The sequence below is a fragment of the Protopterus annectens genome, chromosome 1.part0 (assembly GCF_019279795.1).
Source record: "Protopterus annectens isolate FY-2018-M chromosome 1.part0, PAN1.0, whole genome shotgun sequence".
Classification (NCBI taxonomy): domain Eukaryota; kingdom Metazoa; phylum Chordata; order Ceratodontiformes; family Protopteridae; genus Protopterus; species Protopterus annectens.
The window spans coordinates 1,660,276,942-1,660,300,972 of record NC_056725.1 but is presented as its reverse complement, the minus strand read 5'-3'; the positions used below and the strand labels follow the sequence as shown (position 1 = coordinate 1,660,300,972).

General features: G+C 38.3%; 1 protein-coding gene across 4 annotated transcripts in view; it reads left to right on the top strand.

The window, feature by feature from the left end:
* Positions 1 to 24,031, top strand: part of CCHR1.PART0H22orf23 (chromosome chr1.part0 C22orf23 homolog) — an 842,373-nt gene that overhangs the window by 240,079 nt on the left and 578,263 nt on the right. The window lies entirely within an intron of this gene.

Below are 24,031 nucleotides of genomic sequence, written 5' to 3'. Positions count from 1 at the left end.
TGTCCATCGCCAGCTTCGCTATTATTTGGATAGGACTAAACAGTTTAGGAAGTCTGACCAGCTCTTTCTATCCTATGCAGAAGGCAAGATGGGCCTTCCAGTTTCAAAAGTGTTTCTTTCGAGATGGCTGGCCTCTGTAATTTCTTTCATTTATGATCTCAGACACCAAAAGCTACCATCACAACCTAGAGCTCATTCAACCAGAGTGTTAGCTACGTCTGTAGCATTTCAAGACAGACTGCCCATAGATTCCATCTGTCAAGCAGCTACATGGGCTTCTCCTCATACCTTTATCTCACATTATAAATTGGATATGGCCTCCAGAAACTGGGCTAACTTTGGTTCCACCGTACTCAAGAGTCTGTTCCGATGAGCCACCCAGGATAAGGGTGCTAGGGACGCAGTCCTATCCAGCAAGAATGAAGGTGAGATTGACAACTTAACATTGAGAAGTTATGTACCTACCATAACGTTCCATGTTAGTTGTCTTCTTCTTGCCTTCTTTCTTGCGTCCCACCCTCCATCCCCCTAGCCTGGACAGACCGAGAGGATCCTTGGGATCTTTTATCTTTCATAGCATCATCCACCTCTATTGCCCCTGTTTGATAGTTCTACAGATAGTCTTTCTATAGAGGTGGATTTCCCTTTTTTTCTCTGTCTCTGGGAGACCAGCACTGCTATTCTTCAGTTATCAAACGAGATCTGGGTATTTACCGCCTAGCATTGTGGGATATAGGGGAGCCTCGAGCCGGTGGAAATAGCTCTTGAGCTTTAGTATTGGCCGAGTCGGAGCCGAGGATCGGCTCTGAACCCATCCAGCAAGAAAGAAGGCGAGAAGAAGACAACTAACACGGAACGTTATGGTAGGTACATAACTTCTAATTTTTTAGATGAACGTAAAGACTTAAGGGGTGATGATGGTGGATAGAGTAGGGGTATTGGAAGGTTGATAAACAGTCTTATGGGCATTGATTAGTTGCTGGTATTTGATCAGATTCTGTAGTTCCAACCATTCATGCTGCTTTAAATTAAAGCAGTGGTGAGTTCTAAATAGGTTGCCAGTAGCAAATCTGGCTATGTTATTGTAGGAGGTTTCCAATTAATTGAGGTTGTTCTTAGATAGATTGGTGAAAATGGTTGAGGCATAGAGGAGTGTAGAGATTAGATGAGTATGTGCAATAATAGTTCTAGCTATAGGTGACAGGAAGGGTTTAATTCTGTACAGAGAGCTAAGTTTTTTGTTGACAGATTTAATAGTGTTGTTGATGTGTATGTCAAAGGTAAGGTTGTTATCAATGGTGATACCAAGTGGCTTGGTAGTTAGGTCGGGTGATATAATGGTACCATTAGTGGATGAAACAGAAACATCTATGGAAGAGGATTTAAGATTAGGATTGAAAAGGAGAAGTTCAGTTTTTTTAGGGTTTAAGAGAAGGCAATGGAGAGTGAACCATTGTTCAGCAGTGTTAAATACGTTTTGGGCAAGGGAGTGAAGTTCAGAGGTGGTTGTAGTGGAGCATACAAGTGTGGAGTCATCTTCGTATTGTATGCAAGTAGCTTAAGGAATTGCTTGATGAAGGTCATTGATGAATATGGAGAAAAGGAGAGGTCCTAATATGGACCCCTGAGGTACACCGAGGTTAACTGGTAGGTGGGTGGGTAGAGTGTTGTGCCAAAGCACAGCATGTTGTCGTTTATCTAAGTAGGATGGGAACCATTTGATAGAGAGTGCATCCAAGGACAGGTAAAGAAGCAGCTAGAGAAGAAACAATCAGCAGTACTGGCTACAGAAGGTAAGTTTGATAAGTCAGAAGTGGGTTAGAACAGTGATGAGTGAACCTAGAAACAGTAGTAGTAGATAGTATAGTGTAGGGTGTAGTTAGAGGAGCTAAAAAGCAGGACTGGGAATAAAGAAAATAAGGTAAGTAATAAAGAAACAGGAGGATAAGAATGAGATGAGATTAGGAGAAGGGTGCCACCTAGTGGACAGGTCTGTATTGCAGGTAGATATGTGAGGGAGGTAGCAGTATTAAAAGACTGGGGAAGAGTGAGAGCTAGGATGGGGAGTTACTTATAGACGGTAGAGGAGTGAGTGAGTGTTAAGGTACTAAAGAGAGGGGGGGGTAGAGGCTGCTGGCTGTCCTGGCTCAGAACATGCTTTGCCACCTATAGCAATGGTACAATGGTAGAGAATATAACTGGCAGTACTTAGACAGCAAACATACTTTTCTTGTTTCCTTGAGAGAGGATGCAGGGAGTTTAAGGCTGAGAGGTGAGCCCGCTGGTATTTGGAGAGGGTCCTTTGGTTCCTAGAGACTAGTGTTGGAAGCACAAGAAGAGCAGGGTAACTTAAGGGAGGAAGAGAGACAAAGTAGAGGAGAGAATAATAGTTAGCACAAGCCAGGCAAGTATGGTCAGGTTACACAAGACATTCACTGAGACAATGTGTAAAGGTAGTAAAATTACATTTCCATTTTCTTGGTAGCAGTAACAGAAAAAAATTATAATACAAGAGGTATGTTCCTCTAAGCAGAAGCAGTAAAAATAAAGTTAGCAATAAACCTTCACTTATACTAGGGAGCAGCACTTGTAAACACTTTAAAATCTAATTCTGTGAGTCAATGTTGTTTTAGGGCACTGAGTGGAGGGTTAGTAGGACTGCTAGCCTAGGGGTTTAATACAGCAGACAACAGGGACTGATACCCATGTGTTCTATTTTCAGCAATGTAGCTCCTAATACTCTACAGAGTTAAGGAACCAGAAAGGCTACTAGTGGTTATTGCCAATTACCAGGTAAGAGCTAAAAGCTCGTTACCTGAAGTATACATAGCCTAATGGAGCACAACAGGCCCCAGGGGCAATTAACCAATAAATGCTTATGTACAATGAGGCTCCTGCAACATCGTTGTGCTAGAGGAGCACTTTATGGAGTAAAATGTGGGGAACTAAACACAAAGGAATAACCTCCACAATTCTGGTTAGCCTATATAGCATTTAGAGCTCCTAGGACTCTACAGGGCAGGAGATCGGTAACATGTACATAGTGTCGACAATTGCAGGGAAACCGTTGTGTTTATCCCAGCGTTAGCTAGATCTTAAAGTACACTAGCACTATATCGACCAATTTAGCCACTTTAAGCGAGAAATGCTCTGCTGAAGGGAGGTACTTAGTGAGCTGCTAGGCAGCAGAGTAAGTACTAATATCCATTTAGAGTGTCCATGTGGGAGGCTTAGTTAAAAAAGCCACTTTCGGGCTTAGAAAAACAGTGCTGCTGAATACCAAAATCAGCAGAGGGAAGAATGTAGAGAATGGCTATGCTTCAAGTTAAGCTTAACGGTATCACTGTTTGAAAGCCATTTACAGGCTTGACACAGAACAGTAGTAGTGCAGACACATTCAGAAATGGCTCTGCTAGTGTGGCGTGCTAATAATTAGCCGGTACCTGCTTATTAAAACACCAAAATACCTTAACCGTTGAGTTACAATCCACCAACAATGGCAAATACACAGTTAGGCATAAGAGCAAGCTCTAATGCCCTTGTTATGCCACCACGTGGATGGCGTACTTCAGAAAAGCCGTATCCAACCTTGGGAACCAAGATAGAATGCTGAACCACACATAAATGGTACCACTAGGGTATGAGAGTAGCTACAGCCGTTACCAGCTTAGTACCTACCTATGAACCTATATTGGATGGGAAATGGGAAATTCACCCCGGGATCACTTCTATGGCTCTGCTCGACAGGGGCACAGGAAAATAATTTTCTTGGGTGGCAAAAGCCAGGGTACATTTTTTGGCTAGGCTTGTATGGGCCCTTGGGCTGATAGCCTAGTACCTACCTATGAACCTAAAACAACAGTGTAGATCGGGATTTGTTTAATCTACACCTAAAACATTAATTGGACTGAGCTAGCACACTGCCAATGCTCCAAAGGTACCGCTTGGGTACGAAATGAGTTGTAGCCGTTTTCGGCATACTAAACACCAATGTGAATAGGGGATAAGGTTAAACTACACCTAAACATCAATTTAACTGAGCAAGCACTCTACCAATTCTACACAAATGAGGCAGGACACAAAATTGACCTTGCCGGTAGGAACACTGGCTTACTGAGAACGAGGTTAAAACTAATCTAAACCTAGACATTAAATAAGCAACACACACACTATACGATGCATGCTCCACAAGAGAGGCAAGGTACAAAGTAAACTATAGAGGTGTATGCCTAAACAAAAATACAGGTGTTACATTATTTATTTATTTATTTATATTTGTTGACCGGGAGTGTCCGACTGGATGTAGGTCCATTTTCAGCAGAGGCCCGGGGAGAAAAGCTCCACAGTTAAAATAAACAGACAGTAGTTACATTGGATTACATAACGATTAACAATTTACATAGCAATTACTTACACCATATTTACAGATGAAGAACATAGTACATCAGTAGACAACTATAATCTTTATCTGTGAAGTACATAACAGACATTAACAAATGTTACAGTAAGAAGTTCCTGCTGTATAATAAGTACTAGGCTTATGAGCATCTGAGCTTGCTATAATCAAGGTAGTTAGTGGAGTGGAAAGAAGGGTAATGTTTGGATGGGGTGGGTGATATTAGAGTGGGAGTTGCAAGGGCATAGCCAGCATGTTTTTAGGTGCGCTTTTAGTAAAGTTTTGAAGTGGGTGCATGATGGTACGGAGGTAATTGTGGGTGGGAGGGAGTTCCATAATTTGGCTGTGGTGCAAGAGAATAGTGCTTCACCAGCAGAGTTATTGGCTTTAGTGATCTGCAAGTGATTTTTGTTGCTGGATCTTAGTGGTCTGGTGGTGCGAGAGGGTTGGAGTAGATTCTGGAGGGATGGGACATTTAGTGAATGGTTTACTAGTTTGTGGGTGAGTGACAGTTGGTACCATTGAAGGAGGTGAGGGAGTTCAAGCCAGTCCAGTTCAGCAAGTGAGAGACAGTGGTGACTACGGTTACATCAACAGCAGTTTAGGAGACATTGAAAATATACACAATCTAGAGCAATTAAACAGCAGCAAAGCAGTTGATGATTATTAGACACACAGTACACACTTAAGCATGGCAGCAATTAGAATGGTGAAACAACACACATAAACATTACATACCACAGGCAAGAAAGATGCTGGGAGAGGAGCAGACAGCAGCCAGGGATTTTCCTGATTACTAAAGATGGCACCCCACAAAACCCAGGGTATTTATGGGAGTCTAGAGGATAAAGGTGGAGAGGGGAGGAGAGTAAGGGGAAGAGCAGGTAAAGGTAGGCGGGGCAAGAGACAGAGACAGACAGTATAAGAACGGACTAATTGACATCTTGCAAGATGTGGAAGTGGTATAAAATGTAAGTGAGATAGAAAAGACAAGGGTACAAACAGCTGCGACCAAGGGACAGGGAGAAAGATAGACAGTAGAGAGGTGAGAAGGAGCTAAGTTCTTAATTAGAGGACAGGTAAAGAAGCAGCTAGAGAAGAAACAATCAGCAGTACTGGCTACAGAAGGTAAGTTTGTTAAGTCAGAAGTGGGTGATGAGAGAATCTAGAAACGGTAGTAGTAGATAGTATAGTATAGGGTGTAGTTAGAGGAGCTAAAAAGCAGGACTGGGACTACAGAAAATAAGATAAATAATAAAGAAACAGGAGGATAAGAATGAGATTAGGAGAAGGGTGCCACCTAGTGGACAGGTCTGTATTGCAGGTAGATATGTGAGGGAGGTAGCAGTATTAAAGACTGCGGAAGAGTGAGAGCTAGGATGTGGAGCTACTTCTAGACCAGGGGTGTCCAACCTTTTCGCTTGCAGGGGCCACATTGAGTCAACAGAAATTGTATTGGGGCCGCGTGTAAAATATATCATATAGTTAGCTGTTTCACTGTTGTGTGCGACCAAAGTCGACCCCCTGGCTGTATTGTAGGTGAATTTGAACAATGAATAAATGCCTAATATTTGCCCTAAAATTCAAATTCTCATTCTAATTCATAAAATAACAGTTAACTTTAACATCTTAGTTTATTTGTAAAAAAAAAAAAAAAAAAAAAATGAACAGGTACGACCCCTTCAATTTGTATGAGATCATACCTCTGATTTTGCTGGTTTCTTAAAGATGTCCATGTTTTCCATCATGTCCTTAATGTCCATATGTCGTCCAAAGCGCTCATGTATTCTTCTGTTTCCAATTCCATTGCATTAGGTATGTCGCCACATTTCTAGCTTTCGAATCTGTCGCTGAAATTATTCAAGACATGACTACATCTGGCACTGGCAAGATTTGTTGCTTTTGCACTGCTGTCTGGTGAGGCTGGTCTGAAGATGAAAGAAGGTGCATTGACTTTAACAATTGCTTGTTGTAGCCATCTGTGTGGTTATACAAATCTAAAGTCAACAGTATAAATTAGGGCTGTATTCCCAATCAATGCACTTTTTTTTAGTTTAGATACTGCTGAAAATCAAACAGAAAAATGGCTGTGATTGGCACAGAAGCATTTGGTGCATTTGCACTGCATGGATTTAGTGTCATGACTTCATAACAAAGGACTGCAAGCCTTTATTGATATATTAAAATACATATGTTCTTGCAAAATGCCCCTAGAAGCCCACGATGTAAGCCTGAAACTGTGACCTAGCTTCTTTAGTCTCTGGGTTGTCACTGAAATGGATTTTTCTAAGTCTGCTAGCTTGGTCAGCAAAATAGTCCTGATAAAAGCAACATTCAGTTAAGAGCATGCTAAAAATGGGTACAAGAATCAAACTCTGCAGTATTAACTCATTCATATCTCACTGCTTTAATTTTTAAACCGCACTGCTAGCCACATTGCATTCTAATTGTTAGGTCTCGTAGCAGGTGTACTTGGACATTTTGTTGTGATGGGGAAAGAGTGATCCATAAGAAATGCAACTTTGACTACTAATGTAATGCTGGAAAGTGAGAGGAATGCTTAGCTGCCTTAGCATAAAGATTCTCCCAAGCTGACATGCTATAGAAATCTGAAATAACCACAAAGAAGAATACACCAGGTAATTGATTCTGCCAGCGCTAGCACATGTTAAGGCTAGGGTTTTTATTTCTGTAATAGAAATGTTACTATGTCCACAGGCCTTGCCAACATCAAAGCATCCCAACAGAAATATAATCATATCCTGCCTATCCGATATAAAGAGGTACACTTCTACTGTTGAATTCAATTTGGTAAGTTAAAGGCAATGGGTAATATTTTTATAGATCTAATAAATGCATTCATATCATTTGGCAAAATCCACTACTAGAAAAACTACAAGCACTGAATCCAAAACAAAGAAAGCCACAAACATTGAAAACTTTAGCAAAAAAATATTTCTATGAGAGGGCACGGCATACCTGTACATCACAATGTTTGTTATAACCTTCCCCATAACATACTACATACATGGTCACATAGCAAATATGAAAAGGCAAACATCCTTGAAAAACAAGACTCATCTCTGCAGAACATTTGTAGAACTTTGCAGTAACATAAATATGTTAAAAGTAAACATGCACAGAACATAAACATTTTTTAAAAAGGCACATCATAATTTAAATTAAAAACATAAAAGTAGACCAATGCTCCTACTTGCCTGCTACTGAGGGCTACTCTTACCACAGTGGAAGCAACAAACTCACATTTTTCGGCCCTTGATATGTTGAGGCCAAGCAAACATTCACTTGCATGGCAGAAACAGGTTGGCTGCAGCCACCACCCCCCCAAAAAAAAGAATGGGTAAGCTATTCCCCACTCTCACTTGTTTCATCTACCATACCTGGTAGATTCTACCACATGAGCTGCTGCTCAAGCTTAGGTTGCCTGAATCATAGTCAAGACTTCATCCCCCTGTGACACACAGCTGGGCTATTGATACCAAATCTTAACTTCATTAGTGATAATAGCACCCAAACAGAGCTGCCAATAATTCTGACTAAACAGGACTTATGCCCACTTAAACAACAATGCATTCTATTAAACTAAGCAGAAGCAGCGTTTTTTTTTTCTTTTTTTTTTTCCCGATCACCTGCAGACCATTTGGAATCTCACCATAATCATGACCATTTGTTCATCAAAGGGGACAGCAAGTAGAAGTACTACTGTCTTTCAAGTATCCATTAACAGAGCCACACAGTGTATGTGTGTGTGTGTGTGTGTGTGTGTGTGTGTGTGTGTGTGTGTGTGTGTGTGTGTGTGTGTGTTTATATGTAATGAAATATGGACTTCACAGAGCAAACATCAGCTTTACTCTTTGTAGAGTCACCAGTAAAGGGAAGTTTTCCTTCACGTAACAATGAGATTGAGAATACTTAATGCACTCTGCCTGCTCTTCTACATCAGTATGGTCTCACAAATTCTAGACTTCTGATACCAACAAGGGAGTGTGCTCTCTGTTAAATAATAAAAAGGAAACAAAATTAGCAAACTATACTATGCTTTCTCTTAAAATTTGATAACACTAAATCTATTATGTGCCTATGGTTAATAAAAATTTGCCACTAGGAACTTCAAAACTGGTCAGTTAGTATAATGGGTTAAATGCTATTTTCTGCATGAAGGGTGCAGGGTTCAAAACAACGTTTTGTCTGGGTTGATAACATAATCACTTATGAAAGCATTAATCCAGTTACTCAGCTATATCAATATAAGCCAATATTAACTGCTTGTGAAAATTTAAAATTTTGTGAAGCACTTTCCTTACTTCATAATTCATGCATCATATGGTATGTTATGCTTGAAACTTTGAAATAAATGCAATGTATGATTGAACTATTATGTCAGTAATATAAACTCAACAGCAAAGTAGTAATTCTCCATTCATCAAAAACAGTTCTCTTTCAGAGCTGGCTGCAGCCCTCCATAAGCCCATATGCAGTAACACACAAGGGTCCATTAGGCAACTCAAACTGTGTGCACAAACCCCTGCTTCCGTTCTAAGTACACATATCAATAACAGTTATGACAGATTAAAACTGTTGAAGGCTATGGAAATAGTGACATTATGCCATGGAAATAAGAACACAAAATCGGTGATATTTGCATAAGTATATACTTGTCTTTACATATATTTTTATTCCATTTTTTGTCACGTTCCGGTAACAAATTCCAGATTTCATACAATTCGGTCTGGAAAAAATAAACTATGCTATGTGCACTAGCCAAGAGACAAAAGAACAAACACTGATATGCTATTTAATGCAAGACCACCCCTCTACAAACAGAAATCCCCCTTTAGTGTTTTTTTTTGATTAATCCCTACACACTTATGCACATGACTCTTTTCCTTTTTCCAGCACAGTCTCTATCTATACTAGCTTACCTGTTAATGCAGTCAGGAGATGCTGTTTTCTACATGTTTTAAATGAGAAATCCCTCTTCGTCAACTCTTCTTAGGCGCGATCGACAAATCTTCCTTCTTCAGCTCTTCTTGGCACGAATACACAGAATCCTAAATCGGCGCGAAAAACGAACAGAAGGGTGCTTTTGGTGCATGCGCACACCAGTTAAAGGTTGCAGGCGCAAAAAAAAAAAACAGAAAAAAAGTTAAATTTGAACTTAAGGGTCATGGGCCACATGGAAGAGCCCTGAGGGCCGCATGCGGCCCGTGGGCTGCGGGTTGGACACTACTGTTCTAGACGGTAGAGGAGGGAGTGAGTGTTAAGGTACTAAAGAGAGAGAGGGGGGAGTAGAGGCTGCTGGCTGTCCTGGCTCAGAATTTGCATTGGCACCTATAGCAAAGGTACAATGGTAGAGAATATAACTGGCAGTAATTAGACAGCAAACATACTTTTCTTCTTTCCTTGAGAGAGTTTGCAGGGTGTTTAAGGCTGAGAGGTGAGCCTGCTGGTATTTGGAGAGGGTCCTTAGGTTCCTAGAGGCTAGTGTTGGAAGCACAAGAAGAGCAGGGTAACACAGGCAAGAAAGAATCTGGGAGAGGAGCAGACAGCAGCCAGGGCTTTTCCTGATTACTAAAGACATACAGAGAAATACTGGATCTCTTTATGAATATGTTGAATGCATGTAAGTCTTTGGTACTGAGCAGAATGCATTCTGCTACTTTCACCTAGAATGATCCCTAAATACAAAGATAAGATAACTGACTTTAGTAATTGGCTAAGTAGTGGGTGTCATATCAGAGTGGTGCAGTGTATGTCAATATGGGATGAGATGGTTGACAGGTCAACTTGCTTTGCTAAGGACAGCTTGCAGCTCTCATTCCACAGTTTCTGCATGTTTTCCAAACTCTTACTACTCCCACAGTACCTTTTTTAGGCAGAGTTCAGCTGCTGTCATACCAGCATAACAGATGAAACTTCAACATGCTTAAACTCGGACAATATTAAGGTAGCCTTTATCAGTGCCAGCCAGTCTAAATAACAAATTGCCTAACCTTACAGCTCTCCTGCAACTTGAAAAGATCATATTTGTGTCATAACCAAGACATGATTTCAGTGTAAAAATGGAACTCTCTGTACCTAAATTCAGCACTTACCATGCATTCAGGCCTGAAAAATGACAGGAGTATTTCCGTATTAGTCAGGGGACCATATCACTGCTAAGCAGGTTCCCAGAAACCCTCAGACTGAGCTCAATGAACACCAACTTGCCCTCAATAAAGTAAACTGTCAACTTATTGCCTGCAGTAGAATTCCATCCTTGTCATCTGATGATCATGAGACATTCCTGAATGTACCTTCTGAAATATCCATAATGAAAGTTTCTTCTTTAATGGTTGATATCAATTACCCATAATTTAACTGCTGCCCCTACACATCTAAGGTTGTATATACTCAAAGAATCATGGACTTTGTAGATGATAACCATTTAGAATTGGCGGTGAATGAGCCTATGAGAGGGTGTAACATTCTAGACCTTATCCTTACCAGTATAGCTCTTTCCACCTACACTCACACAGTAAATTAATAACATTCTCCTTTAAAGTCACAAATCCCACCACAGTGAATACATGTGAATTAAATTACTTCAAGAGAACAGATTTACTCAAACTCTATGATGAGATCTCTGAATTTTCTTGTAATACCACTAACCTCATGAAGCTGCAGCTGCTACTTATGTTTCAGAGCTTTACTTCCACTTGGAAAATGGATAGACCAAGCAGTCCCTATGAGAACCAAATATACTGGGAAGTTCTAAAGTGAAACATGGTACTGTTCCAGTAACACTAGCAAGCTTTATAACAGAAAAAAATAACTAAAACATACAGTAAATTTAAATCTGTCCATCTTAAAGGGATTAACAAAGAACTAAAAGTTACCATTAGGAGAACCAAAGCCTAACATGAATTAAAACTGGCAGCTGAGGGTAACAACAACATATATAAATCATTTAGCTGTGTTGGAATGTAATGAATAATGCCCAGCAGTGCTCTGGATTAATTCAGAGCAATATCACCTACGCTGACCCAAAGGGCATAGTACCCTGAAGGACATACAAAGAGAAATACTGGATCTCTTTATGAATATGTTGAATGCATGTAAGTCTTGGGTGCTGAGCAGAATGACAGGTACATTTTCTACAAATTTCATGCTGGAGACAGAGATCCAATTAGTACATCTCCCATTCGTACATAACCTACATTGGTTGTATGATGATTCTCTACTACTCTTTGATAACACCAAACATTCCCAGAGGTAGTTGTCTGTAAATGCCTTATATACCTGAGTAAGGTCTCCTCTTAAATATCTATATGAGACAATGTACAAGTTCAGATGTTTTAATCTGTCATAATAACTTAAGTTTTCACATCCATGGATGACTTGGTATGTTTCTGCAGTACTAATTTACTCTTGCTCCTTTTCTTATAAGGTTTCCATATTGTTATTCCATATTCTGGTGTGGGTCTAATGTAACTTACAAACAATTATTTCATTGTATCTGATTTCCTAGACTATTTAAATGTTTTTATACAGCCTATTGCTTTCTGTTATTTACCAGTTGGTTGATAACATCTGAAAAATGCAAAGCTGCATCTTCCCTTATACTGAGGGTCTTAAATGAATTTACAGTTTCAGTCAGTGTGTGCTTTATTAAATATTCACCCTTTAAATTATGTCTTCCTATTTATTATTAGCATTTTATACTTGTGCCCAAGTGGTCAATTAAGTCAAGATCTTTTGCAGACATTTCTTAGCTGTGACAGGTGTAATCAGTTTCATGTCATCTGCATACAGACTGTAGAACACTTTAGATGAAAATAATAGATCTGAAAGATATTACCTAAACAAATATGGACATAGGACAGAGTCCTGTGGAACACCCTGACTTTAACCTAAAATTTCAACTTTCCAGTTGTTGTATGCTTGCCATGTCCTATTTTAAACCATGCAGTTATCCATATTATCAAGATTATAATACCTTGTTGTTCTAATTTACTGATCAGTGTTTTGTGTATGATCCTGTCAAAGGCCAAAGTTAAGTCTGTATAAATTACGCCACAGCTCATTTTTCGTTTATTGCTGTTATTACATTATTGTAGAAATCATGTCACATGTAGTTATAGATCCGTTTTCAACATATGCATGCTGATATATGGTTTCAAGTCCCAACATTTCCAACAGTAATTTATCCAAAATAACCTTATTCATTATTTTTCTACAACAAGAAAGTAAACTTATAAGTCTGTATGGCTCTTTGTCTGCCCAGTCCCCCTTTCTCTTAAAGATGGGTGCATTTTTATGATGTTGAAGAATTTCCTCATACTTAAGTGGTATAGTGAGTAGCAAACATAATGGCACTGTAACTTTATACTGAAGTACCTTCAGATCATTCTTACCAATTCCTTCTCCACCTTGTGCCTTGTTTGGGTCCAGTTAACATAATTCTTTTTCAATATAATCTAATTTAATTTCAACATCTGAAGTTACCTGGATGCTAGTAAGACAGATTATCACCTACTTTATGGAGCCAAACTGTTTTGTGTAAGATTGTATAAATATACTTATAGGCCCAGATTGAATAACGCCTACACTAAGTGTACACGATCTGTATTCAAGAACATCCCTACCACATTTTTTGCACTTTCTAGTCACTTAGAAAGATTGTACTGAGTGTATATGTTGTAGTCTAGACTTTGTAGTAACTTTTATGAATCACACTCAGTATTTAAAACTGCAAGAAAATCAGTAGGAAAACTAAAGTTAGGAGGAGGAAGGTGTGAGTTAATCTTGTGTTTTCTGTTCACTCAAAAGGGTGTACACTTAGGGTAGGCATTAATGAATCCCAGGGGTAGTCTGTTGTGTTTGAGAATAAATTTTAGAATCTACACACAGTTTATCAGTCTGTATATGTTTTTATTCGGGTCTATATTAGTTCGACAGCTTAGGTTGTCAAATCTGTAATGATCGACACCTAAGCGTCGAACTTGCAAAATTGCGAACTATCATTTAAGCAAATTCTTTCCTCGGGAAAGACGTTGCTTGGCTGTCATCAGGGATTTGCCCTTTTGGCAATGTGGAGCGATCTCTGAGTTGGTGTATTTAGTTGGGGGTGTGGGGGTTGAAAAGTTAATTTTGTTCGCGGACAGCCTACTGAATTCTTTCCCAAGGAAAGAATTTGTTTAAGTGGCCGTTCACGATTTTGCAAGTTCGACGCTTAGGTGTCGATCATTACAGATTTGACAACCTAAGCTGTCGATGAACTAATATAGACTCTTTTTATGCCTACCACATCTTGCTTATCTAGAAAATGGTTACCTGCTATGCTCATTATCTTTATATACATTTCCTTCAATATTTTCTTGGTCTTGTCTCACACTGTGTTTAATTTGTTCACCTAGTTTGTTTACTTCAGTTTTCATATTTATAGTTAGACATTGTTTCCATTTCTTATATTTTTTTATCTCTCATCTTGAGTATCTTGTAGTTATAGAAATATATCCTCCTGATCTTGTGTGCCTAGATCCTGATGTTAAAACATTCTTATGATTTTTTTGCATTCAAACTATTTCTCTTTTAAAACTTGCCACATTCCTTCTGCAGCTTTTCCAGTGAATGCATCACTCCAGTTAGCACATTATGACTGTTTTGCTTCCATATATTCTGTAATTAATCTTCTGTGCATTGGTTTAGATTTCAGTTTGGAAGAATTATCTAGCAGCAATTTAACCTTTATAACTCCACGATCATTGCATGTGTGACTGCACTACCCATAACCTTTTTTTTTAAATCTTTATGAATTATCACTTGTGATATAGGCATATACATTTATATCAGTGATCAAATCATATTAACAAGTTCACATTTATAAATATAATACATCACATATATTGTTATCTATCGTATAATGAAAGCAACATTACATAAATTGTTCAGTTCCTGCCGTCTCTTAAACCTCATTCCTCCTCCAGAACTTTTTTTCCTGCATGTATTGTTCCCATAATTTCCAAATTTTTTTCTATACAATTTACTCTTATCCTTTTCTAAAAATCACACTTCTTATTCTTTTATCTCTGTTACAATATTCACTACTTCAGGTATAGTTGATTTAGATTTTAATTTACATTTTCTAGTAATAGATTTTTTGGCAGCCACCAAAATTAAATTTAACAAGACCTATGTGTAGGCAATTCAGATCCTGTATCCCAACTAAAAAAAAATAATTTCCTTAGTTACACTCATTTGCTCACCCAGTATTCCTGATGGAGTGCTCTGTAGGGAATTTTTAAAGTCTGCTAACTCATTACATGTTTTCTTCCCACATTATACCTCCAACATTTGCCATCTACTTGAGGAAATAGTTTTGAGTCTGCTTGGGGTATAAAAGTGTCTGTGCAAATACTTCCCTGCAAAACTCTAAATTTTCTAGATTTTTGTTGCATATTTGGGAGCCATACATGTCTTTCCATTGTTTCCTTATAAATTGCATATCTAATCTCTCTTCCCTATCTTTTCTGACCTCTTCTGGTTGATTCCTATAGTTCGCATGCAGTAATTTATATGCACTACTATGTATCCCTTTTTTAACAACAGCTTCTCTTCTAGATTCAGTTATAAACACAACCAGTGCAGCTCTTTCATTCAGGATTCCCCTATCCCTTTCTCTTTGTCTATACTGTGATAACAATCCTGATAGGGAGGGCAATTACTAGCCTGCAGCCAAATGTCTTCTTGATTTCTTTCCATTCTGGTACCTTTACCTGAATAATTATTTGCTCCCAATACCTTGGTTCCTTTGCCAGCCTCCAATAGTAAATTCCAGCTCCCTTTTTCCTATTCTGTGTAACCCCCTAGTTGCAGTTATCCCTGTCAGCAGAATCTTTTTTGTGCATTCCCCTTGTTGACTTAGTTCTTAGTATACATTCTGCTACTTTATGAATATAATATTATGTATGACTTTTGTTGTTTTTCTTATGGATCTGCATCTGAAATCCCACTCTTTCCTTATTTGTTGAATTTCTCCCTGCTTCATTACCATCCCATTCTGCTTTGAATTGTAGCTTTTTTCTTGTGTTATGTTTTAGAGCCTTAACTGTGTAGCTCTAAAATATCCCTTTAAATCAGGTAATCCTAAACCTCCTTGTTCTGTTAGGAGGATCAACTTATCTCACTTGACTCTTCCCCTCCCAAATAAAAATAATAAAATCCTTCAACTGTTTACTAATTACTATCTACAACTTCTTCTTTGGTTGATAAAAATATGGCTGGCCTGTGTATAAAATTAAAGGGACTCAAAACATTTTCAATGCTTGTATCTTGCTATCCATATCCATAGGAAAGAGCTTCCAATTTCTCAAGTTTTTGTATTATCTTTTGTTTCATGTCTTCCCACATAGCCTTAGCTGCCATAATAGAGTCTTTTTTTAACCCATACTCCTAAATACTTCATTTTATCATGTCCCCATATATATAAGGTATTTTAAAACCAATTCATTTGTGGGTAGCTATAGCCTGTACAGAAAGAAATCCAAAAAACAAAAAAACATGATAGCGACCACACGGCATACAAGACTGGCACATATTAACATTTTATTCAAACAACGACAGTAACTGCTTTTTAAATACAGAACCAATTTGCCCATTAAGTAATCAGTAAAAGGGTTACCATGACAATAAATTGATACTACAATGAACTTTAAATCAAAACTAAAAAATAATAAATTGAAGAATAACCTTAAGACGTACTAAGACTCTAAGTCGAGATAACAATTTTACATTCAAAATCATATATTAATACTTCACTAAAAACAAAATTAGATTTAATATACATCACAATAATCAAACTAAGCTAAAAACAAGCCCTAGTTAAAAGTTGACTATGAAACAAACTCCCTTTTTGAACATTACTCAGTGATCGCACATTGAGTATATGTCAAAATAACTAGATAAAATGATCCATCTAAACACCATTTAATGCCTAAGCATAATTAAACTCCATTCAAACATGCTATTTAGTATGTAAAAAGCTCATCACTTAACTGACTTATATTACCATACAAATTATATCCTTGTATTTCTGAGTCCCTTACTTTCTTTGCCAGTGGTTCTAAGTATAACATAAGTAGCAAAGGGGAAAGAGAAGATCCCTGCCTGGTTCATCTATTCAAACACAAGTTATCAGAGTGGAACTCTCCCACTTGGATTTTTGCCTAAGATACCTCATATATCCTTTTAATTAACCTTATTATTGTGTCAGAAAATGTGAGTGCTTCCATTGCCCTACTCAGAAAATCCCAGCTTACTCTGGTGAATGCTTTCTCTACATCAAGACCCACCAGTAACAGCAGCATTTTCTTACATTTTGCTTTCATCTGGATCATCACTGTTCTGTTAATATTGTCAAATATTTGCTTCCCCTCCACAAAATGACATTGGCTCATATCTATCAATGTTGGCATCATCTTTGCCATTCCTTCAGCTATTATAGACAAAAACACTTTATAATAATAGTTTAAAAATTAAAAGGGCCTAAATAAAGCTGGGTCAAATGGGTTTTTACTGTCTTTAGGTTTTACATTCACCACAACTTTTTTCCAGGATGTTGATACCACCACTCCTTTTAAAATACTGTTACGTTACACAATACTTTGAAAATGAAGACAAATAGTTCTTTCTCTCTTTTAGTGGTTTTTATTATTTACAGTACACACGTGCGGGAGCCTCATGGAAAGTACCAGGGAGACTCTCAGAACAAAGGAATAAACAAGCTTATATACTGGTGATATTGCTGACAGTACAAAAATATAAAAATGAACCTATTAGATCATTATACAGGGCAATTAACGAATCAAAGGTTTACCCATAAACATAAGACAATTCACATCATCATATCTCTGGGTAAAGAAAGAAAATCGGATGCACTTCCATAAAAGGCACATTTCCTGCTTTCAGGCAGACTCTTGTTTTTCAGTACTTTCTCGTTGCTCAGAGTTCATTCAAAGTTCACAGTACACAGTACATTTTAATACATACAAACTGTCACATACTCAATTCCCCCAAACACATGCTTTGGCTGTTCATATTCTACAATAGTGTTAAATGAAACCTTCCAGAACTTTATCACTTTCTTCCTTCCTGGCTTCCAGACTATGAACAGAATACCACCTATTCCTGGAATCTTTCTGCAGATTGGTTACACATCACTATTATTATCTCCTCTCCTTTTGCATCTGTTAGTTGCTGACCTTCATCTACCTCTAACCATGGCATATTTAAATATTCCATAAACATTTCCGTTTCTGCTTTTTCTTGAATTCCCCACTCCTTTGCTTTATACAAATTTTCATAAAATTTTCAAAATATCTATAATACCTCTACAGGATCTCTGGCTATTTTTCTTGTTATAGGTCCCCTAAGTTTGGCAACAACCCTTTCTACTTTCTGTTGCCTGAGTTGTTGTGTAAACAGTTGTTTTTTGATAATAACTTAATAACAATATTTCTAAACTCATGTTCATTATCCAGGTACTCCCTTATTTCCTCTTTAGTACTCTGTAATTCATGTTCTTTGAGATGCCCCTTATTTTGTAATACCTATGTCAGCCTTTCTAAATAATTCTTATTACTTATTAACCAGATGTCTTTTTCTTTTTCTCTGTGCTATTTTTAAACTCCTACATAAACATCAAAACAACCCTCAAAAGTTTTGGGCAGTCTTAAATCAACTTCTTCATCCAGGACATTCAACCACCCCAGCCCCTTCAAACCTCACCCATAAGTCCCAGAGACCATAGCCACTAGCGCCTATAATAACTTTTTCACTGAAACAATCCAATCCCTAGCAAATCAACTAACATCCACGAACCCCAACCCTACCCCTAAACTACCAACTAATAATCCCCTATTTAACTTCCAACCCATCTCTACCACTTTTATCAAAACCCTAATAAAAAAACTAAAACCTACTACCCTCTCTGCTGACCTCCTCCTGGCAGAGTACCTACAAACAGCTGCAGATGCCATTGCATACCCTATATCTATCCTGATTAATAGAACCTTATCCGAAGGTGCTATCCCTCCCTCTGAAAATATCCCACATCATCCCACTCCATAAAGGTGGAAGTTCTACAGAATTATCCAACTATAGACCCATTGCTATTCTTTCCCCACTAGCCAAAATAATGGAGAAGTGCGTACACAAGCAACTAATGCCATATCTCATACAAAACAACCTGCTCTGTAGCTCTCAGCATGGCTTTAGGCCACATCAAAGTACAACCTCTGCCCTCCTTTCCTTTACTAATGTCATAAACCAAAACAAGAATGACAATAGGCTTTCCTCTGCCCTCTTTCTTTACCTATCAAAAGTCTTTGATATAGTTAACCATGAAATTCTCATTCTTTCTCTAAAATCAATCTCCCTGAATAATCAAGCAATCCAGTGGTTCCAGTTCTATCTGACTGGCTGACAACAGGCTGTATTATGGCAAGGCAAATTGTCCAGCCAGCTTCCTCTCACACTTGGTGTCCCTCAAGGTTCTATTTTAGGCCCACTACTCTTCTCTATTTTCATCAATAACCTTCACGCTGCTATCCCCAATGCTACCTGTATTCAATATGCGGATGATTCCACTCTGATCTGCTCAGCCACCTCCCCATCTGACCTGCAAATCTTAACCCAAAACTCATTTAACACTATCAAAAACTGACTCTTCAACCAATGTCTACTGCTGAACATCAATAAAACTAAACTTCTACTCTTCACTTCCACTAGTAGATCCACCCCATTTTCTTTTCTTTTACATCCAACAATGGTACCTCTATCTCCCCAGATACACATACTAAGCTTCTAGGGGTTATTATAGATAATAATCTTAAATTTGATCTACAGGTCAACAAAACCATGCAGACCATCAATAAGAAACTTGGATCTCTGCACAGAAACAAGTAATTTTTAAACCCATTGGCTAGAATTGCAATTGCCTGGTCGCACCTACTCTCTACTCTTATGTATGCCTCTCCTGTACTCTCCAACCTTAGTAAATCTGAGCTGAGTAAGCTCTCCCACAGCTACAACCATATTGCCAGATTCACCACCGGCTCAACCTACAGAACCCATCACTGCCAGAACCTTAAACAACTAGAGTGCGTAGAACTGCCCAGCTTAATTCAATTCATTCAACTCTTAATAGCACACACTATTCTATACAAACCTGAAAATACCCCCTCACTTAATAATATCATAAAGCCATACAACAACCTGAAGTCACTACAGTCATCCAACAAACTACTGGTCCAAACCTGCAAAGCTAATAACTCAGCTGGTGAATCCCTGTTTGCCAACTTTGTTGGCAAACCTGGAATTCACTGCCAAACTATATAACCCTTCAGGTCTCTTCAAAAAAAGCATCAAACAGTATTTCAAAATGAACTGGCTTTGTCCCTGTACCAACCCTGATTAAGCTACAAAATAATAATCCTACCTAAATAGTATCTTAACTTTTAATACTCAACAATGTATTGTTCCAATCTGACGATTTGTGTTTCTAATGTGTCTGACCATGTAACTTGTGAGTCCCTATTGGGAACATTACTAAACTATTGTAAATATACAAAACGCTTTTGTCTTATATTTTCTATACATCTAATTGTTGTGTAATCTTTTTAATTTTGTGTACTGGAGATTTTTTCCCTGGGTCTCCGTTGAAAATGGACATATATCCAGTCGGATTATCCCGGTCAACAAATGTAAAATAAATAAATAAAATAAAAGTTTTATTTTATCCCAAGCAGTAGCTACAACTTCAAGAGTACTTTAATATCTTTCCTAATAACTCCCAGGTAATTTTCACTACCCATTTCTTAAATTCCTCTTTTTATCAGGTAGGTGGGGAAGTGCCACTGTCTCATCTTTACTTCATTCACCACCCATAACCTTGATACAGCAGCAAGCTTCACTAAGAAATTCTACATCCATTTAGAAAAATTGATAAAGCTAGCAGTCTCTATCAGAACCAAGTATTATTGGATGTTCAGAAATAAACCACGCTGATAATCCCCCACCATAAATAAATTGTGCAAGAAAATAAAGAAACTCCTTAAATTATATAGCATATTCAAATCCCCTGTTTTCAAGGAAAATAAAAGCATTACAAAAAATAAAAATAAATAAATAAAAACAATATTAATTCTACTAAAGGAGCTCTTGGACTTCGGCTGCTGTCTGAAGCCAAAGATGATTATTTTAAGTCCTTACATTTAGCTGAGTTAGAAGACTAAGAAACTAATCCTACACTGCTCTGGACTTATTCATAATGTTGTCTTCTATTCTAACCCAATAGACATTGCTGATATCCTTGCAAACAAATTTAATTCATTCATCACCCCCAGATTTCTGTCTAAAGCCCTGAAATACCCGAATCCTTTACTCTCTCAATTATCTTCAAAGATCATTTACTTAACATGCTAACCAAGACCAAAAATACTTTCTCCATGGGATCTGATGACATACCTAGTTGCTTAATTAATAGTGTTAAACATGCTTTTGCAGACCCACTTCTTAAACATCTTTAACTTAAGTTTAGCTTCTGGTATCATCCCTGATGAGTGGCGCTTTGTTGTAGCAATACCCCTCTATAAGAGTGGCCATATTTAAAATATTAGTACAGTTAAAGTAAGACATTTGACAGAATGAGAATGTGAATTAATATCCATTTTCTGAAGCAAAATAAGTTTGTTACTCTATTGTCATTATTTCTTAAGTGTAATTTAGCACTTTTTCTCCAAAAGTCACCAGTTTTAGGAGGGATTAAGAGAGGTAGAGATAAAATTTCAGTCAAAATCAGGGACATCCCTGAAAATCAAGGACATTTGAGAGGTATGCTTAAAAGACTTATCTGAGGGGTAAATCCTGCTATTGCATCTGGTAAGGTTATGGAGGTTGCAAATGGTGGCCATGTAATATACCTGCTGTATGATGACCTGGCCAAGGTCTTCAGTACTATTCCCAGTGCTGTCATTATATAGATGCTTAATCCTTTAAAATGGACCCATCTGTGATAATATGGATAGTAAAAGGGCTGAAGTATAGAAGTCACACAGCGTGAGCTATAAGCACCTCATCATAAAGTATGAAAGTGACCAGTGGTGTCCCTTTGGGCTTGTTGCTGGAACTTCTACATTTTGGTCTTTAGTTTTTCAGATTTTCAAATAGAGAGCCAGTAAAACTAGCCCAGTAATCAAGGAGCCTCAGTCCTCACCACTAGCACCAGTGGGGGTGTACATTGGGAGGGTTATAGGCACACACACACAATATTTCCAGATGCTGCTCTCTGCAACTAGTACAATTACCCTTAAGAGCACACAGAGACCACAGTTGGTCTGAGGATGGTTTCTTCCTCTTTCTCCAGATCCCCAGTAAGACTTCCCACTGGCACAGCTATAGGGTTAAGATCTCAGCTGAGTGGCCAAACCAAAACCTCTAGCACCCTCTCTGTTCAACTAGTGCTTAATGTCCCTGCCCAAGTAACTGACACACACACCCTTTGAGGTTTGAGTTATATAGCTGACACACACACCCTTTAAGGTTTGATTTATACACACACACACACACACACACACACACACACACACACACACACACACACACACACACACACACACACACACACACACCCCTAGGAAACACTGGCAAATGTTTAATAGCTATGCCCCCTTCTGTACAGACTATAAGGTAGTTATCACTGCCACCAGACATGTCCTTATCAAGTACTTTAAGGTCCTTAACAAAGAGTGTTTAATCTTACTGTGTAATGTTGCTATCAATAAAAATGGTAGTCTGACCAAGAGCAAGGCTATTACGAGTGGCGTACACAGTGTCACCAAATAAATATGCAGGTACTCTCAGAACTTAAATATGTCTCACAAAGTTCAGCCACAATGAAATGTTTAAATATATTTAATAATAAAAGTGCAAGAAAATACTCAGTTTATAAATCACAGTAACATCAAAGTTCAAAATCACAGGAAATATTTAAAACAACATTGCAGAACAGTCTTACATAAATAAAGAAAAAACATCTAAATCAATCTAAGGCAGATCCTGGAAGGCATAAAACAATAAAACACTTCCAAGACAATACAAAAAACTTCTAGTTCTACAGATTGTGTCTATTACTGCACTGAAATTGAAAGATAACATCCTTTTATTACATGGCCATAAAGTAATTTAATTTAAGCAATATTTATGAAGTTATCTTCTTGTGTTTCAGTTTCTATTGTTAAAATGTATGCATCTAAACAGTTACAATAGTGCAGGTACATTTCTCTTCTATTCCAGTAGGGCAAGCTGTGGTTACATTTTCGTTCAGTGCTTTACAAAATATCTCTTCAGCACACGTCTGTACAAACCATCTTATATGAGATACAGTTCTAATACATTTGTAACACAAACATATGAATCATGTTGATATTCACAAATGACATATAATTATTTACAAAATTCCATATAGCTGGGCTGGCAGTATCTCTTTTCATGCCCCCCCTCCTCCCACACCGAGGACTCAAGCTAGTTTTTCAAGTGACCCTTGAGAAACGTTGCTTGAGAGAGATGATTCTATCTTGGAATACGTTACCTCATTCCATGTCTTGAGATTCCAGCTGCCTTGTCATTGCTGACCCCAGTACAGTGTTGCACTGTCCTATCATATGCCTGCAACCCTAGGCTCTACCATAGTAGTTTGGGATTTTGCTGCCTGGCTCCCTGTAGCCATAGATCCCCCTCAGACTCCTCCTGCCTCTTACTGCATATACTTATCACCAGGGCCTCCCTATCATGTTAAGGTTAACATGGTACAATTTGTGCCCCTGCCTAGCAGTTCTACCATGTAGTTAACAGCATTGACCTTCCTTACCATTTTGAAGGGTCCCTCCCAAGCTGCCTGCAGCTTGTTTTTTTCTGGCAGGAATGAGAAACACAACCTGCTGCCCCACAGCATACTCTCTAGCTCAAGCATTCCTGTCATACCATACCTTTGTCTGCTGTTGGGCTTCTGCCAGGTTCACCTGGGCAAAGCCCATTAGCTCCCTGAACCTAATCCTGAGATTTAGGACATATGCCACAACAGACTTCTTGTAGGATTCACACTCACCCTCCCACACATCACAAATCAAATCTAGCAGTCCCTTCACCCTATTCCCATACAGCAACTCAAAGGGTGAAAAACCTGTGGATTCCTGGTACACCTCTCTGTAAACAAAAAAACAGATGGAGCAAATATTTTTCACACTCCCTCTTAAACTGGTCAGCAAATGTCTGTAGCATGGTCTTTGGTGTAGAGTTTAACCTCTCAACCAGACTATTAGTCTGGGGATGGTAGGGATGGTATTTAGGTACTTTACCCCACAGTGCTTCCATAGACAAGCAAGCAGGTCTGACATGAAATTGGCACCTCTGTCAGTCAGTATTTCTTTTGGGAAACCTAGCCTGCTGAAAATCTCTAACAAATCATTTGTCACCTTTTCTGCCTCAATGGTGGACAGAGCCACCACCTCAGGGTATCTGGTAGCATAATCAACTGCCACTAGGCTATACATATTCCCTGTGGAACTTGCGGTACTC